Source organism: Phyllobates terribilis, unplaced genomic scaffold (assembly GCF_046119375.1).
Source record: "Phyllobates terribilis strain yellow unplaced genomic scaffold, ASM4611937v1 Scaffold_7__3_contigs__length_470593459, whole genome shotgun sequence".
NCBI classification, from domain to species: Eukaryota; Metazoa; Chordata; class Amphibia; order Anura; family Dendrobatidae; genus Phyllobates; species Phyllobates terribilis.
Window position 1 is genome coordinate 187,058,735 of NW_027362767.1, and position 19,517 is coordinate 187,078,251.

Genomic DNA, 19,517 nt, shown 5'->3' on the forward strand with positions numbered 1-19,517 from the left:
CATCCCTACCACCCTGGACGACCTGGAGTCACTTGCTACCCGGATTGACATCTGGTTCCAGGAATGTACCAAGGAAACCACCCGTGAGAGAAGGTTTGCCCGCCTAGCTCCTAACTTCCAGAGACCTGTCTCTTCAGTCACTCCCCGGGCGCACTCACCCGAGCCCATGCAGGTCGACCAGACCAAGTTGGTCAAATCCCGCCAGGAGTCACGCCGGGCCGAGGGGAGCTGTTTCTATTGTGACAGCAAGGAGCACCTGATCCATTCCTGCCCGGAGAGGACGGGAAACGCCGATGTCGAGGATCGCTCGGAGAGGTCGTCCTAGACAAAAGTAAGTCCTCTCCCTCCCTGACTTTATCTGTCTTTCTCTCCTGGGGAGAGGATCGGCACTTTGAAATCGCCCACCTGGACTCTGGAGATGCTGGGAACCTCATCTCCCAGTCCTTGGTAGAGAGATACCGTATTCCCACCAAGCCTCTCACTGCACTGAACCTTTGTCAGTTGCCTCCGTGGATGGTAGACTCCTTCCAGTGCCCATCCTGCTCGTCACTGAACCCTTAACTCTGAAGGTGGGAATGCTGCACTCAGAGAAGTCCTCCTTCCATGTGCTATCTGGACTCTCTCACTCCCTGTTGCTAGGTCTACCTTGGCTCCAGACACATGAACCCGTATTGAACTGGCGATCCGGTGAAGTACTCCGTTGGGGTCCAGATTGCCATAAGACCTGCCTGGTTCCGGTCCGCCCAGCTCGCCCTCCACCTACTCCAGCTAATCTACCCGGTCTCCCGGCTCCATACTGGCCCTATGCGGATGTCTTCGGTAAAAAGGAAGCAGAGACGTTGCCACCCCATAGGCCATATGACTGCCCGATCGACCTGGTACCTGGCGCCACTCCTCCTCGTGGGCGTATCTACCCGTTGTCTGTGGCTGAAACCAGGGCCATGTCTGAATACATTGAAGAAAATCTGGCTAGGGGATTTATCCGAAAATCTACCTCCCCGGCTGGAGCCGGATTCTTCTTTGTCAAAAAGAAAGACGGCTCGCTACGTCCTTGTATTGACTACAGAGGACTCAATCTAATCACTGTAAAAAACAAATACCCCCTGCCGCTCATCTCCGAATTGTTTGACCGTCTCAAGGGCGCCAGGATCTTCTCCAAGCTGGATCTACGAGGAGCATATAACCTGGTCCGTATCAGTCAAGGAGACGAGTGGAAGACAGCATTCAATACCCGGGACGGTCACTATGAGTACCTTGTGATGCCCTTTGGTCTCTTTAATGCCCCCGCTGTCTTTCAAGAGCTGGTCAACGACATCTTCCGTGACCTCCTGTACTCCTGCGTAGTGGTATATCTGGACGATATCTTGGTCTTCTCTCCGGATCTCCCCACACACCGGAGGGATGTTCGTCAGGTCCTGCTTAGGCTTCAGCAGAACCACCTCTATGCCAAATACGAGAAGTGCCTCTTCGACCAGACCTCCTTTCCATTCTTGGGCTATGTTATCTCCCAGACAGGTCTGCAAATGGATCCCGAGAAGCTCTCTTCCGTTCTAAAATGGCCCCGTCCAGAAGGTTTGAAGGCGATACAAAGATTCCTGGGCTTCGCCAATTACTATCGTCTTTTCATCCCACACTTCTCGTCCCGGACTGCTCCCATATCTGCGCTTACCCGTAAGGGGGCAAATCCCAAGGTATGGTCGCCTGAAGCCGAGGCAGCCTTCCTTTCCTTAAAAGAGAGCCTTCGCCTCTGCCCCCGTCCAAACCGTCCGGACTGTAATAAACAATTCTACCTGGAGGTTGATGCCTCCTCCTCCGGAGCCAGAGCGGTACTCACCCAAAAATCTTCTACCGGGAGAATGGTAACCTGCGGCTTCTTCTCCAAAATCTTCTCCTCGACTAAGCGTAACTACTCCATAGGAGACCGCGAATTGCTAGCAGTCAAATTGGCACTGGGGGAGTGGCGCTATCTGCTTGAAGGAGCTCTTTACCCGGTAATCATCTACACGGATCACAAAAATCTGGCATATCTCCAAAATGCCCAGAGACTCAATCCTCGCCAGGCCCGGTGGTCGTTGTTTTTTGCCCGCTTCGACTTCATTCTTCATTTCCGCCCGGCAGACAAGAACGTCAAAGTTGATGCCTTGTCCCGGTCCTTCCTGTCCTCCGATCAAGAGGAGGAGCCTAAGCACATCATTGACTCCTCCAAGGTGATGAATGTGGCCCCCTTGGATCTAACTCGTCTTCCACCCGGTAAGACGTTTGTAGCAGTACCAGATCGGGAGAGGGTTCTTCGCTGGGGACATTCTTCTAAACTTGCTGGCCAAAAAAAAGACCTTCCAGCTCATTACCCGGCATTACTGGTGGCCTACCCTGCGTAAGGACGTTGTGGACTTCGTTGCGGCCTGTTCATCCTGTGCCCGTAACAAAATTCCCAGACATCTACCAGCTGGCCATCTCCAGCCCCTTCCCGTACCTGCTGCTCCATGGCAGCACATTGCTATGGACTTTATCACCGATCTTCCTGTTTCTGCCGGTTGTACAGTCATTTGGGTGGTCGCTGACAGCTTTTCTAAAATGGCCCACTTCATTCCCCTGCCTGGTCTCCCATCTGCACCCGAGCTGGCTAAAGACTTTATCCGCCACATCTTCCGTCTCCATGGCCTACCCCTCCACATCGTGTCAGATCGTGGGGTTCAGTTCACCTCACGCTTGAGAGCCACATGTAAGCTGCTAGACGTCACCCTGGATTTCTCCTCCGCTTTCCACCCACAGTCCAATGGTCAAGTGGAGCGGATCAATCAGATCCTGACCCGCTACCTCCGGCACTTCGTTAATGCCCACCATTCGGATTGGGTGGATCTCCTACCATGGGCCGAATTCTCTTATAATAACCATGAGAGCGAATCCTCTTCCAAATCCCCGTTCTTTATAGTCGGTGGCCAACATCCCCGGATTCCAGTTCCTGTCTCCGCTTCTGGGGACAACCCTGCCGCGGAGTCTCTTGTCAGCGAATTTTCTACTATTTGGGAGAGTACCAGGTCCGCTCTTCTTCTGTCCTCCGAGCGGATGAAGAGATATGCTGATAAGAGACGTCTGGATCCGCCTCAATTTCGTCCGGGAGACAAGGTTTGACTCTCTTCCAAACATGTGCGGCACACAGTACCCTCCTACAAGTTGGGCCCTCGATTCAACGAACCCTTCGAAGTCCTCAGGCAAATTAACCCAGTGGCCTACAAATTAAAACTCCCGGCCACCCTACGTATTCCCAACTCCTTCCACGTATCCCTCCTCAAACCCGTTGTCCTTAACACTTTTTCCGACAATCCAGGTACTCCTCCTACTCCGGTTTCTGCTGAGGAAGTCTTTGAAGTGGAGAGTATCCTGGCCACCAAGAGGGTGAACCTTTTTTCTGGTGGATTGGAAAGGGTTTGGTCCTGAGGAAAGAACTTGGGAACCCAGGGAGAACATCAACGCTCCGCTTCTCCTTGAGAAACTTCTCTCTGGCCTAAAAAAGGGGGGGCACTGTAGCATCGGCGTCTCTGCCTCCTGCTAGCTAGAGACGCCGTCCCGCTCACCTTCCTGTTCAGCGCACAGCGTCCTCCAGCGCTCCTTCCCTCGCTGCTGCCGGCGCGCTCCTTCCCGGGCACTGTGCTTAGGGCGCGCGCGCTCCCCCTCTCTTAACGGGACCGCACGCGCCGTCCTAAGGAGTCCCCGGCCAATAGCCGGAGGACTTCCCATATATAAGGCACCTCCTCCAAAATGGAGGTGCCCGAGCAAAGTTGTTGCAAAGCATACTCACCTCTGCTTCAGCCCTCAGGTCCCGTTGCCAGCCTGACTACCAGTCCTGTTTGCCAGCTTGTCTTCTCTTCAGCCCGACAGTCTGCCTCCTGCATCCACCAGTCTGTCTATGGGCAAGTCCACCTGCGGACCAGGAAGCACCTGACAATTACCTGCCTGCTACCTGCCGTACCTGCTAGCCCGCTCACCTGGGAGCGCTCACCTGCTACCCGCCTGCTAGCCTACCTGGAGGCTCCGCCGTCACTTGCCGTGACCACCTGCCTGCCAGCCAAGAGACTCTTACCCGCTCAGCCGTCACTTGCCGTGACCGCCTGCCTGCCAGCCAAGAGACTCTTACCCGCTCAGCCGTCACTTGCCGTGACCGCCTGCCTGCCAGCCAAGAGACTCTTACCGTGACCGCCTGCCTGCCAGCCAAGAGACTCTTACCCGCTCAGCCGTCACTTGCCGTGACCACCTGCCTGCCAGCCAAGAGACTCTTACCTGCTCTTCCGTCACTTCCCGTGACCACATGCCTACTCACCCAGAGACTGCTATCTACCTGTTGTGTCCACCCGCTACTCCGGTCAGTCCCAGCTACCTGACCCGTGGGAGCCACCGGCCCTATTACAAGGTCGTCCCCAGTATAACACCTGCCCCTCGGGGACCCTCCTTGTTCCTAGGCACAGAGGTTCCACCACCCGACCCCGTTACAGAATATATTCAGGAAAATTTGAAGAACGGGTTTATCCACCCTTCTAAATCCCCGGTTGGAGCAGAGTTTTTTGGGGCAAAAAAAGATGGCTGTTTGAGACCATGCATTGACTATCGTGAGCTGAATCGCATAACTGTACGTAATCAGTACCCTCTCCCACTCATCCCTGACCTCCTTTTTTTTTTAAACCTTGTTTTTATTGAAAATAAAGTTTTCATACATTAATTAATGCGAATATAACTTGAAATATACATGACTAGGTTGTTATAAAATGGAAAATAGCAGAATGTACATTCCAAGCATGGTTACATCAAGTCAAAAGACAAACCAAAAACTAGGAGGGGAGAAAAGAGAATGCCTTAAACAGATACTTTCCTTATATATAGATCACCCAACAGGGGTGTATAACCTTATACTCTTCTTGAAAGTTGTTCGGGACCCATAGACATTAAGATAGACCTCTGACACCTAGATGTATCTCCACTCTGTGGCTCTAACACATATCTACACGGAAGTTTTCCCCAATAGTAGCTGCTCTTGATACCATACTGTAGGTTGGAAGGAAATTCTAATATCATCTCGGGTGCGTTGGGAAAGTTTCATCTCTTTGTTTCCACAAGTTTCAAGAAGGACTGTACTTTTTTCTCCTTGTGTAAGGAGGCCTCAGCCCAATCCATCTGAAGCAGAAACGACAGTTTGTCTAAAAAGATCTTAAAAAGGAGGAGCTTGGTGGTGGATCCACACCTGTTGGATGGCCTTGACACCAGCTGCCGCCACATCCCTGACCTCTTTTAATCAACTGGTCGGGGCAAGTTGGTTTACTAAGCTTGATCTCCAGGGAACTTACAATGTTGTCCGCATCAAGGGGGGGATGAGTGTAAAACAGCCTTCAATGCCCCCTAAGGTCATGATCAGTATTGTGTCATGCCCTTTGGACTCTGTACCGCTCCAGCTGTGTTTCAGACGCTCGTAAATGATATTTTCCGTTAACTTTTGGGTATTTGTATTATTGTTTACATTGAGAAGGTGAGGGCGATGTGGGAGTGGGCACAACCTGTTAACCTTAAGGGATTGCAGCGTTTTTTTGGGGTTTGCCAATTACCGGAGGTTTATTAAGGGTTTTTCTAAGGTGGTGAAATCCCTCAACCATAAGGGGCCAGACGTGTCTAATTGGGGACTGGAGGCCATTAAGGCCTTTAATACACTTAAGGCCTTTTCCTGCGCTCCAGTTTTGGTCCAGCCTGATGTCAAAAAGCTTTTTGTGGTGGAAGTGGATGCCTCTGAAGGAGTAGGAGCGGTGCTCGCCAAATCCTGGAACGTATTTGAGGCCTTAAGAGGTTTTTTTTCTCGGAAAGTCTCTCCTCCAGAGCTCAATTATGACATCAGCAATTGTCAACTTCCTGCCATAAAGTTAGCTCTGGAGGCATCTCCTTGAGGGATCTAAAGCACCCATTTACGATTCTTACTGACCATAAGAGTCTGTGTTTTTTTTAGAGAATGCCAAGAGACTGAACTCGAGACAAGCCCGATGGGCCTTGTTTTTTTACCAGATTCAATTTTTCGATCTCTTACCTCCCCCTGGGACCAGGAATGTTCGGGCAGATGCTCTCTTCTCTAAATCTATGTCCTAGTGAGTCTGAAATTATGGAACCTGATTTCATTTTTCCAAAGAGCATTGTAGTCTCTTCTGTCAATTTATCTTGGGAGGTGGTTAAGGCTCAGGAAATGTCTTCGTCCAGCACACCTCATTATAAATTATTTGTTCCGGTGCAGTTACGGTTGGGTTTACTCAGAGAGTGTCATGACTCGGTCACAGCGGGCCACCCGGGCATTAAGGGGACTTGTCATCTGTTGAGCAGAAAGTATTGGTGGCCGTCCTTGGGTAAGGATGTTTAAGCTTATGTTAAGACATGCAAGATCTGTGCCAGGAACAAGATGCCTCACGCGTGCCGGCAGGGAAACTTCTCCCTTTGCCCATTCCTGTACGTCCTTGGTCCCACATATCAATGGGCTTCATTATGGATCTACCTGACTCCAATGACGAAAGGGTAGTTATCCGGCAACTCATGAAATTGACTTAAAAATAGCCTTTATTTTGAAAAAATTAAAAACATGAGACCATAGTGCAAATAAAAGCGTACAGAGGCTGACGCGTTTCGGATACGTAGATCCTTACTCATAGCATAATACAATGTTGAAATGGAAAAACTTTTAAAGGCATATGGAGAAAGCAGCCGCCCACCGACATCACCTGTTCAGAAGCTCAATTACATGAGTCCAGAGTCTCAGAAAACTCAGTTTTTAACCCTAAATGAACTGACTTTCTATTTAAAAAAAAAAAAAATGGAAGGTTGACAAAATAATTACAAACTTCCTAAATATAACTTGTTAAATATAAGTCACATAATATCAACCTAGAAACAGACAATTATAATGGACTTGGTAGATTTGTTCCTTATTCAGGTGGTAATATTACATGGGGCTCCTATGAATATTGTCTCCAGATTCTGGAGGGCTTTCTGTAAACGCCTCGGGTCAGAACTCTCGTTTTCATCTGCATACCATCCTGAAACTAATTGGAAAATGGAACGAACCAACCAGTGTCTTGAGTCCTATCGAAGATGTTTTTGCTTTTATACTCTGCACGATTGGGGTTCATACTTACGCTTGGCAGAGTCCGCCCTAAACAATAGACACCATGAGGGCTTGCAAATGTCTCCATTCTTCTGTAATCTAGGATTCCATTCTAGGTCTCCTTGTTTTGATGTAGCAGATGATGCATTTCCGGCGGTCTCTGCTACTTTCTACCGCCTCCGGAGTGTTTGGGGGGAGGCCCGTACCCATCTCAACAAAGCAGGGGAGTGCATGAAGAGGCAGGAAGATCAGCATAGTCAGGAAGGTTGCAAACTAAGAGTGGGGGGCAACGTTTGGGTATCTACTAAAAATCTCAAATTTAAGGTACCATCTCCTAAGATCGCACCCAGGTTTATAGGACCATTTCCCATTATCGAGGCTGTCAATGAGGTGGCTTCTTGGGTAGGTCTGCCTTCCTCTATGTGGGTTCCCAATATTTTTCACACGACATTATTAAAGAAGGTGATTACGCCACCTTTGACCCACATATCCCATTCCTCCTATACTGGTAGATAATAGTGAGGAATTTGACATAGAAAGTATTGTGGACTCTCGTAAAGTTCGGAACTCAGTATTTGATTCATTGGAAGGGGTACGGTCCTGAGGAGAGGTCCTGGGTCTCGAGAAGTAATATACATGCCAAACATCTCATCGCTGAGTTCCATAAGAGGCTTCCAACAAGGTGGGTGGTGAGAGCCCGAAGATCTCTCCTAGGTAGGGGGGTATTGTTAGGAATCGTGGTTCTGTGCTCCCACCTGGGAATAGAGCAGGTCTAGTGCTGCGCTACTCCGGTCGCAGGTGCAGTCATTGTCCTCATCCGGGAACCAGAGCTACTACGTGTGTACGGACACTGTACCAATCTTTTCGAGCATCGCGTTGTGGTGTTGCAGGATGTGTGAGGATGCGGGAAGCTGTGTCTGTCACTAATTTCCCCGCTTGCCAGGCAATGCAAGTCGTTACTTTGTCTGGTACTAAGCAATGGTGGAATTGTGTTCATTCTGCTGTACAGGCTAGCAGGGAGTGGCTGTCTGGGGATGATTGGGAGGTATTCAACACCTGATCAAGGGGCTGGCTATATAATCCTGCTCCCTGCTCCGTGCCTTGCTGTTTATTGCAGTTCCATGTGGGGCTAGCATTAGGTTTGCTATCTTTAAGGAGGGGTTTTCTCATTTTCTTTTCTGGTTTCACTTCCTGGGGTTCTTGCAGAAGTACTCATCTGGTTCTTGACTAGGCCCTAGCCGCGTCACCAGACGCCAGCTGCACGGTGACAGTGGACCTGGGAAGGGCGCTGCCAAAGTCCCCCTTCCATTTACTGGGAGCTGGGTGAAGAGTATTCCCGGCCCTCAAGGGCTCGCCAAGATTGGCACCTTGCGCCAAGTGAGTGTGTCTCGGCGCCTTTGTTGTTTTGGGGCCAGTCTAGCTGGGTCCCTCTGCAAAACGCATAACAGACACACGATGTCCCAGATATTCTCGATTGGACTGGCCCGTCCGTTCCCCAGACCTGAATCCAAAGCATCAATGCCTTCATCATGCAGGAGCTTCTGACACATTTCAGTCACATGTGGCCTAGCATTGTCATGCATCAGAAGGAACCCAAGGCCCACTGTACCTGCATATGGTCTCACAATGGGCCCGAGGATCTCATACCCATACCTAATGACAAGTCAGGGTACCTCTGGCTAGCACAGAGGGCTGTGCGGCCTTCCAATTAAATGCCACCCCACACCATTACTGATCCACTGCCAAACCAGTCATGCTGAAGGATGTTGCAGGCAGCAGATCGCTCTCCACGGCGTCTCCAGACTCTGTCACATGTGCTCAGTGTGAACCTGGTCTCATCTGTGAAAAGCACAGGGCCCCAAGTCGAATCTGCCAATCTTGGTGTTCTCAGGCAAATGCCAATTGCCCTGCACGGTGTTGGGCTGTAAGCACAACACACACTAGTGGACGTCGGGCACTCATGGTTTTTTTCTGACGGAGCCTGTGTATGCTCACGATGCAACCTCCATGGCCTGTATGAACGCTCACCATGCAACCTCCAAGGCCTGTATGCACGCTCACCATGCAACCTCCAAGGCCTGTATGCACGTTCACCATGCAACTGTCAGGGTAAAAAAAAGAATATATATATATTTTTCCACTTTTATACTTTTATACGCTTTGCTTATGTACTAACCACCATTTTGTGTCTTATATCAATAAGCTTTCCTTGCTACGTGTTATTTAGATCGAAACTTATGCTAAGATGGCGCCAGTATCAGCCAAGCACCTGTTTCAGAGAAATGAAACCAAAACATCAACTGACTGTTGTCTGCCCAGAGACTGAGTTAAGGAGTCGTGGACCAATCAGGAGTGGCTGGATACTAGACATTTATGGCTTACCCCGCCCCGAACACTCTTTCCCCTCCCCATTACGTAGTGTATTTAAGTTTGTGCATGCGGAAATAAAGACAGAACATTGCTGAGATCGTGGCTTGCCAGTAGCCTTCTGAGCATGCTCTGAGTTTGAACCAGCTTGTTGTCTGACTCATTCTTTGAATGGTTGACCCATGCTCATAGCCTTAATTTGGAGTGACTGGAGGACGAGTGGAATGTCGCTACGACCCCGACAAATGGCGCCCAACGTGGGGCGTGGCTAGCGGTACGCCGCCCTCTCGGACCCATATTGCTGACTTCCCTGGTGGTGACCGCGGCGGCTGAATTTGAGGCCTGATCAACCTCCATTGAACACGGTAAGTTGAGATATATTTAATATGTTTCACTTGCCTGTGTGTCAGCCGCAGCGGTTCCTGTGGGATTGTCAGGTTGGATCTGGGTGGGTGACCGGTCGAGTGGCGAGACCTTGGGCGTCCCGCACCACGTCCTGAACCAGCAACTGTGAGACCGAGTGACGTCGCATGCCTGCGCGTTCTCGTGTGCACACCACCTCCTCCTCCCCCGGTCACTGTACTTTTCTTAGATAGTTGCCTCCCGTGACTGATAGTCGATTCCAAGCCATCCTTGAATTGAAGTGTAAGGGAGAAAGAATCTGTGACGAATTGAGGAGTGCTCTTCGTCTACCACAGAGACTGCTGTAAAGTCAAGGTTAGGAAAGGAGATAGATTGAGGTGTCTCTCTATCTCATCAGTGTATTGAGGTGTGCTCTACACTGACGGTTAGGAAAGGAGATAGATTGAGGTGTCTCTCTATCTCATCAGTGTATTGAGGTGTGCTCTACACCGACGGGTGGTGACCTGTAATCAGGGTGCCGTGGTGAGTCGCACTGTAAAGTCGCCATTCAAGGTTAGGAAAGGAGATAGATTGAGGTATCTCTCTATCTCACCAGTGTATTGAGGAGTGCTCTACACTGACCGGTGGCGACCTGTCGGCTGCACCAGTGATCTCAGTCGCGACAGATCATTGCATTCTATAAGAAAATGTTGCATATGTTCAAATCTGAAAGGCTTCACAAATTGCCGGATGGTGCAGTGGGAGTCATCCAATTAGTAGAATCATGGGAAGGCAAGAAGGCGGTTAAGAATGTTAGGAATTTGTATAAAATGATAAGGCTACCCAGTACGGGCAGACTCCAGCCTTCAGTGTGGAAAGAATACGTTATACAAAATAAAGGGATGTTGAGTGATCAAGGACTCCTGCACCAGGCTCAAGCACATCTTAGAGTAGCGAATGAGTTAAAGGTTGAGGGCTGGAAAGAAGTAGATGGTGCGGGGGGGACAGAGAATGCCGAGCCTTTGTTCGGATACATGAAAGCTGCAGAATGTGATTTGTTATGTGACCCTAAATTGGCCGTAACCCCGTTGATGCCTGTCACTACACCGAGCCCTCAGCCACCACTCTATAATGGCGCCGACGCCAAATCATCGGAAGGATGGACGTGTCGTATGTGTGGAGAGCAGAACCCGCCCTGGGCGGAGTTCTGCTGTGTCTGTGGGGCGGGCCGCCCATGGCACGATGCCCAGCCTGCCTCCAAGAACAATCCCACTCCAACTCCTCCCTCCAACGGCCATCTTACTACACCTTTTCCTGCCTCCAAGAACAATCCCACTCCCACTCCAACTCCTCCCTCCAACGGCCATCTTACTACACCTTTTACTTGTTGTGGGAGGCCCGGAAAGCCCCAATCCGGCCTATATCCACTACTAGATCCGTCCGGTGCTTATTACCAGCCGCCAGCACGGGTGGAAAAGCCCACAGTCCCAGAGCACCCATCTGAAACTAATGTGATACCCTCTGCTCCAGTCCACGATGCTGAGGCGCTCCCTCTGTTCCCCATAGGGGTCGCCCATAATCCTGGGGATATCCTCCTCAACTCCTCAGAATTTCAGGCCAGACTGCTCTCCCTCCGCCAACATACTGTTACTCAAGACGATACGGAGCCAGATGAGGGATGGGCTCAAGATACTCCAGCCCCCCCCCCTTTATCCCATACGTCTCCTATGGCATCCTCCACCCCACATCCATTACCCATACTCCGGCCCTTGCTCCAAGCAACTGCTGAAAGAACACCACCCCCCAGCCCCTCAGAAGTCTGGGACCCCTGCCGCTCCCGGAATCTAGTAGACCCATCAGGACGCCCTGTTACTCTGTCAATAGGCTATGGTGACATCCTTACACATCGGGTGGGGGCCATAGTCAACCCTGCAAACACCCGTATGAGCCATGTTGGAGGATTGGCTCGTAAAATTGCCCTTGCTGCTGGTTCCACTCTGGCTGGAGAATGCCAAGCTCACTTAGCCGAAAACGGAGAGCTTTCAAAAGGCCAGACCTTAGTCACCCGTGCGGGTAGACTGCCCGCTGATGTTATCATACATGCAGTGGGTCCTATTTATGACCCCCAGAACCCCGAAGAGTCACGTTCCACTCTCACATCTACCATCCGTTCAGTACTCCTTCATGCAGGAAAATTGAGTCATCAGGATATGCCCAGACGCACTTTAGCGATACCACTTATATCTTCTGGAATTTTCGGCTACCCACTCGGGCCGTGCATGGAGGAACACGTACTAGCCCTCAAGGAAGGCATGGAGACTCTCCCCCATGGATTGGACTCAATACGCATTGTATGTGTCCGTAGTCCAGCAGTTCATGCTGCTATGCCTTTGGCCCTTAAGCTACTAGTGGCAACCTCCTCCCCAACACCGATACCTAATGCGGTTCTGTTGCCTGAAGAATCCTCCCTAACTGCCACCCCAAACACCACCAAGGAACATGCGACGCTGCCCGGTCCTCAACAAGTTCCTGGACCTTTAGGGATGATCAAATATCAACCCTTTACCCCAGTACAAGTAGACACTCTGGTCTCAAAGCTTCCTGATCCCGATAAATCTCCCATGCAGTATGCTAGACGCTTGGACACACCCAGAGCCATTTATGGTGCAACCTGGGCTGATTTGGCAGGTATCACATCTGTGAAGGCCAAGGAATATTTCTTGCCTACTATCGAAAAGGCCATGGATTCCACAAAAGCAGGATCCCTTAGTACGTATGAATCCGGCCTAGAATACATGAAACAGTTAAAAGCCTGGGCTCAGGATCGCTTGTCAGATCAAGCTGGGTCTGTACAAGATGTTCAACAAGACCCTGATGAATCTGTGGAAAGATATGCTGCAAGACTCAGCATGCATTTTGAGGATCTCGGATACAGTCCTCACGTCAAGACGCAGGCCGCCCTGTTGGTTCAGGCCCTAGTAGATGGCCTACAAGACGCCCTCAAAGATGAGGTTCTGAGGGTACGCCCCGAGATCCGTTCTTCTTCTTTTAACGACGCGGTGGACATTGTCAAAGCTTTCCAAAAAGCCATGCTAAAAATGGAAAAGGATACTAAGCCAAAGAAGAAAGCCGCTCCTGCCATGGTATATCAAGCTCAAGAAAGCTACCCACCCCCTGGCAACCAACATGGAATCAAGTGGGTAATGGTTAAAGGCACAGGTGATGATACTCCGCCCACATATAGAAAACAAGACAGAAGAAATGACAGGGGGCCACCTAGAGACAAGAGACAATCTCGTGCTTCTGAAGGACGCATACTGTGTTGGGAATGTGGTAGCCCTAATCACATTCTCAGAGACTGTCCAACCCGCAGACAGTACCATGACCGCTCGTTTCATGACGGTCCACACAACCATGGACCTTCCCGTGAACCATCTCACCCACGCCAATGACGGCCCGGTCAACCAGTGTCCACTTTCCCGGCTACGCACCCCACGGCCGCCTGTGGGACTGTCACTTTACAGGTGGACCATCAACCATTAAAGTTCCTGGTGGACACTGGGGCGGCCACATCTGTCATTTCTTCCACACAGCTCCCTCCCTCGGTATCCCTATCACCGGATACCCTCACCTGTGTTGGGGTGGAAGGCCAACATACTTCCTCCCCACTCACAGTCCCTGTGTCTGCAGGACCATTCACTGGAGTACTCACAAGATTCTTGGTCTCAGAAACTTGCCCCGTTAATTTGTTGGGAGCCGATCTCTTAGAGCGGATGAAGGCAACTATTACCTTCGGAAACCATGGTATGGAGCTTCTTCTGCGAGATCCTCATTCCGAACAAGGGACTGAAGATCGCTGCGTTCTCAAAGCCTTCCCTCTCATGATGATGACCATACAACCTCACACTCTTCTTGATACCTCACAGTTCCCTCACTCTCTGTGGTCCAGCGGGCCAGAGGACGTTGGCCTCCTGCAGGTTCCCCCGGTCCAAGTACACCTCAAGCCTGGACACAGGTACCCACGGTTGCCACAATACCCCCTCAAGGCGGCACAAGAACAAAGCTTGGGTACCCAAATCGCTTCCCTCCTGGAGTCAGGAGTCCTTGTTAGATGTGTATCTCCATGCAATACACCACTCTTTCCTGTAAAGAAGAAAACCGCTTCGGGAGAGCCTCCAAGATACCGGTTGGTTCAGGATCTCAGAGCCGTCAATGCAGCTACCATTTTAGAAACTCCAGTGGTACCCAACCCAAACACCCTCTTGTCTCAGGTGCCTCCAACGGCCACCTTGTTTACGGTGTTAGATCTGGCCAACGCCTTCTTCAGTATACCCTTGCATGAAGATTCGTGGTTTCTTTTTGCCTTTACCTTTCAAGGAGCACAGCTTACATGGACCAGGACTCCACAAGGAGCCCAGAACTCTCCTAAGCAATTCATTCATTCTATGAAGTCTATTCTGGAGCCATGGGTTCAAGAGAACCCTCAGGTCACTCTTCTACAATATGTGGATGATCTTTTACTCTGCGGCACTGAAGAGAATTTGCCAGAGATGTCAACATCCCTTCTCTGGTTTCTTCACTCAGCTAACTGTAAGGTCTCGAAAGGCAAAGTCCAATGGTGTCTGCCCAAGGTCATTTTTCTCAGACATTGTATATCACAAGGTGCTAGACATCTGACTGAAGAAAGAAAACAAGCCATCATGGATATCACCTTCCCAACCACCTACTCCGCTATGCAGACTTTCCTTGGCCTCATCACTTACTGCAGGCAATGGATCCCGGATGCCTCAAAGCTTATGCAACCCCTGTATGACTGTCTTAAGGACGAAGGCTCCGTCGGGCTTCATGCTGAAGATCCACGTGTCTCTCACCAACGCAGACTATGTTTTGACCGCCTTAAACAGGCTGTTGTCTCTGCCCCGGCCTTGGGCTTACCAGACTATACTCAGCCATTTCACCTCTTTGTCTCTGAATCGGAAGGTCATGCCTCTGGAGTTCTAGCACAACGCTATGATCATAAGTATCGGCCTTTAGGCTACTACTCAGCCCGCCTGGACCCTGTCGCTCGAACTGCCCCCACGTGCCTTAAGGCGGTCCACGCTGCTCACATCCTCCTTGACAAGTCAGCTGATATCGTCCTTGGACATGATCTAGTTATACAGGCTGGCCATGATCTCTCGGCTATTCTGCAACAAACATCTCCGAAACATCTAACCAACCAAAGACACCTGCAGCTGCAGTGTTCCCTATTGTTGCCCTCCAATATAACATTTACCAGATGTCTGACTATCAACCCTGCCACTTTGCTTCCACCTTCTAGGGGGGGAAGATGAACAGGGTGAAGGTCCATTGGTGGAACCTCATGATTGTATAAAAATTTTGCAGGAAGAGACTTCTGCTCCAGAGAATATGGTGGCACATCCGCTCGCACACCCTGCCTTGCATCTATGGACTGATGGATCCCGTTTCGCAGACCCTCAAGGGAAGTTCCACACGGGATATGCTGTCACAACAGACCTAACAGTCCTCAAGGCTGAAGCTCTACCACCATACATGTCTGCACAAGAAGCTGAACTTGTAGCTCTCACAGAAGCCTGCCACCTGGCAGCTGGAACAACGGCAAACATATATACCGATTCTAGGTATGGACATGGAATTTGCAATGATTTTGGACTCTTGTGGAAGTCTAGAGGATTCATCACAGCTGCAGGTACACCAGTGAAACATGCCTCATGGATTAAGGCCCTAATGAAGGCCCTGGAACTACCCATTCAGGTTGCTGTTATCAAGGTCAAGGTTCATGGAAGACTAGATTCCAGGGAAGCCAGGGGCAACCACCTAGCTGACCAAGCAGCCAAGACTGCAGCAGTGGAGAATGTGTCATCAAAGTGGCAGGAAAAGGAAGAAGAGATGGGGGAGACCCTGCAAACCGTAGCTGTGGCGCTCACTAGAGCAAGGGCCAAAGAACAGCCGGCGGAAGACCATACAAGTCCAGCGGAGACACGAGTGGAATCCAGGGGGGTCAGGATGCCTGAAGAAAACTTGTGTGAGGAACAAAGGAAGACCCCCACTGAAGAAGTCAAGCAATGGAAAGCGGCAGGAGCCGTGCTGGCAGGTCGCAAAGATTTAAAGATCGACTCAGCTCTTTATCAAGTGGACGGAAAACCTTGCTTGCCCAGGCGCATGTACTCAGCCGTGGCAGCATGGGCTCACGGGCCTACACACAGAGGAAAGAATCAAGCCTTGGCATGTATCAAGAAACTGTACTTTGCACCCGGAATCTCTTCCACTGTGACTGCATACTCAAAATCCTGCTCTGTCTGCGCTACCTGCAACCCAACGTGTACGGCACGGGTCCCTCTCCAACACCTGGCTAAACCAGACTACCCTTGGCAGAGAATACAAGTCGACCATATCCAAATGCCTAAAGCAGGAAAATATGAGTACGTTTTGGTAGCCGTGGATATGTTCTCAGCCTGGCCCGAGGCCTACCCGGTTGTCAACATGACTGCTAAAGTCACAGCCAAGAAACTGATCACTGAAATTGCCTGCAGATTTGGAGTTCCCCAAGTCATAGAATCGGATCAAGGACCAGCTTTCACAGCAAATATCTACAAAGAACTTTGGAACATGTTGGGAACAGATTTGGGCCTCCACACTCCATACCATCCTGCCAGTTCAGGCAAAGTGGAAAGGATGAATTCCACACTCAAGACCCAGCTCTTGAAAATGACCCAAGATCATCCCCTCCCCTGGCCCGACCTACTCCCTATAGTATTGTATCATATCAGACACACCCCACAAGCTAAACATGGGCTAACTCCCTATGAAATTTTGTTTGGGGCCCCACCTAAAATAGGAGAAATTAGGCCCCAAGAGTTGTCTGAAACACATGATAGAGTAGTAAAATTTGTGATTGCTCTGTCTAAAGAATTGACTAACACCCGCTCTACAGTATCTGCTTCTCTCCCAGAATCCACAGGTGATGCGGTACATGATTTCACCCCAGGCGACCTGGTGTACGTAAAGAAGTTTGTCCGGAGGGACTGTCTCCAACCCAGATTTGAGGGCCCCTACACTGTGATCCTGACTACTCCTACAGCTCTGAAGCTTGAGGGCAAGAGCACCTGGATTCACGCCTCCCACTGCAAGAGAGACAGAACGAGCCAATAAAAGATGACTACCTTCTTCTATATCCTTTCCATATGCTTACTGTCTGTCCCAGGGTGGACAGCTACCACATTTTGGGTAGATACTCACGCAAAAATCCAGACGTATCGATTTGATTACTGTGACATAGTGGATTGTGCAGGAATGACATGGTACTGGTATAATGCTTGTGCCCGAGGAACGTTTTATCTCTGTGTAACCCGTCCAGGAAACGAAAATTGCTATTATTGGTCAGATGTGGGGTGGAATACGGGAGATACTGACTGGGAATACAAACCAAAGGAAGCTGTAAACAGGAAGGACCGAGAAGGGAGATCTCTATTAACCCGAATGACCCTGAGCACTGGATTTATAGAAAAGGTACAGTGGCCATGTAGACCAAAATGTTCATGGGAAAAAGACTGCTTCCCTTTATATCTGAATCTGGAGAACCCTCAAACAGGAGATTTGGGGAAATATGTTTTGAGTAGCTACAATGGTGCTATAAACCCTGGTCAAGGAATAATAGAGCTAAAAGATATATAAACAAAACCTACACCAGCCCCTTTGAACACAAGTCAATCTAGCGAAGGTGTTATGCTGCAAAAAATTTTAAACGAGGTCATTCCCATCCCAGGGCTTGGGTGGGAAGAAGTTTTCTCCATAGAAACCCAGGTAAATCCCCGTAAAAATCTATGGTTAGAATGGGTACGGTACAATGTTAGAGCCCAGAACATATCTGTAAGTTGCGTGGCCTGTGCAGCCGCCAATACTCATCTGTACACCCATGCTTTCCCAGCTGACCATAATAGTACCCTCTGCTTATTAAAGTTGCTGAAAAATAAAGTAGACGATAGCTCTAGTCCTGAATACATTCCCCTGGTTAGCTCCAAGGCAAAAATTCGGACCCCAGGTGAAGTAACAATAACCAAAGATAATTATACATGCTATTCCCCTGACAACTCTACCGGTCGTTCTTTAGGAATTTTCAAAGATAGTTTCTGTCAGACTAACGAGACTGTGGACACTGATCTACTAAGCAATCATTCCAGATATATATATGATAGTTATTGGCTCTGTGGGGATGGACGACTCAGACCCAGGCTTCCCACCACCTGGACCGGACAGTGCACCCTAGTAAAATTAGCCATGCAATTCAGAATCCTGCCCTGGAACCCGGAAACAACTCCTGAACTGACCAGGAAAAAGAGAAGTCTGGAACAGCTGCATATGAGCTATGCAGAAGACCCGAAGGTCTATATAGACTCTATAGGAGTCCCTAGGGGGGTCCCAGATGAGTACAAGGCCCAGAATCAAGTAGTTGCTGGATTTCTCTCTCTCATCCCGGCTATACAGATCAATAGGAATGTCGATTGGATAAACTATGTCTATTACACTGAACAGAGATTTATAAATTACAGCAGAGATGCCTTCCAGGGCATAGTTGAGGAACTAGGGCCCAATACGAGGATGACTCTTCAAAATAGATTGGCAATAGATATGATTCTCGCTGAGAAAGGTGGTGTATGTGGGATGATAGGGGAAGAATGTTGCACATACATTCCCCAGAACTCTGGAGTGAATGGGAAAACCGTGGAAGCTCTTCGAAGGATAACAAGTCTGGCAGAGGAAGTGAAGGTGAACGCAGGGGTAGATACCTCCTTATTCTCAGGTTGGTTGGGAGGGCTCAAGGGATTCCTCCAGCAAGCTTGTCTAGTGATAGGAGGTCTATTAGTATTGGGCCTGGTGGTCCTATGCTGCATAGTCCCCTTATACAGGAAAGCTATAAACAATGCTGTTCCAACCTCCGGGACCTTTTTGAATCAAGAAACCACATCTCTGTTACATGATGATACCAGTAAGGAAGACATGGAGAAATACACTCCTTTAAACAAGCCTGACCAGACCCCCCATGACAGAGTCCAATTGAGAGATTTAGTTTAGGGTCAGTTGGGAGAACTCCATGTGTCATTTAGGGTAGGGCTCAATTGTTTGGGGGCGTCCCATAAGGGGGCAGCTTCTAAAATAATTGGGTGAAGAAATCCACCTCCCCTCTCCCCACACATGGACAGTCTCAAAGGCCCCGAAGCAAGGGAAAGCTTAGTGTTTAGGGGGGAATGTCAGGGTAAAAAAAAGAATATATATATATTTTTCCACTTTTATACGCTTTGCTTATGTACTAACCACCATTTTGTGTCTTATAACAATAAGCTTTCCTTGCTACGTGTTACTTAGATCGAAACTTATGCTAAGATGGTGCCAGTATCAGTCAAGCACCTGTTTCAGAGAAATGAAACCAAAACATCAACTGATTGTTGTCTGCCCAGAGACTGAGTTAAGGAGTCGTGGACCAATCAGGAGTGGCTGGATACTAGACATTTATGGCTTACCCCGCCCCGAACAACCCCTTTCCCCTCCCCATTATGTAGTGTATTTAGGTTTGTGTATGTAGGAATAAAGACAGAACATTGCTGAGATCGTGGCTTGCCAGTAGCCTCTGAGCTGCTCTGAGTTTGAACCAGCTTGTTGTCTGACT

The 19,517-nt window shown here is 49.5% G+C and overlaps 1 protein-coding gene across 2 annotated transcripts in view; it reads right to left on the reverse strand.

Moving 5' to 3' along the window:
• PHKA1 (phosphorylase kinase regulatory subunit alpha 1) overlaps positions 1 to 19,517 on the reverse strand; it is a 262,039-nt gene that overhangs the window by 22,084 nt on the left and 220,438 nt on the right. The window lies entirely within an intron of this gene.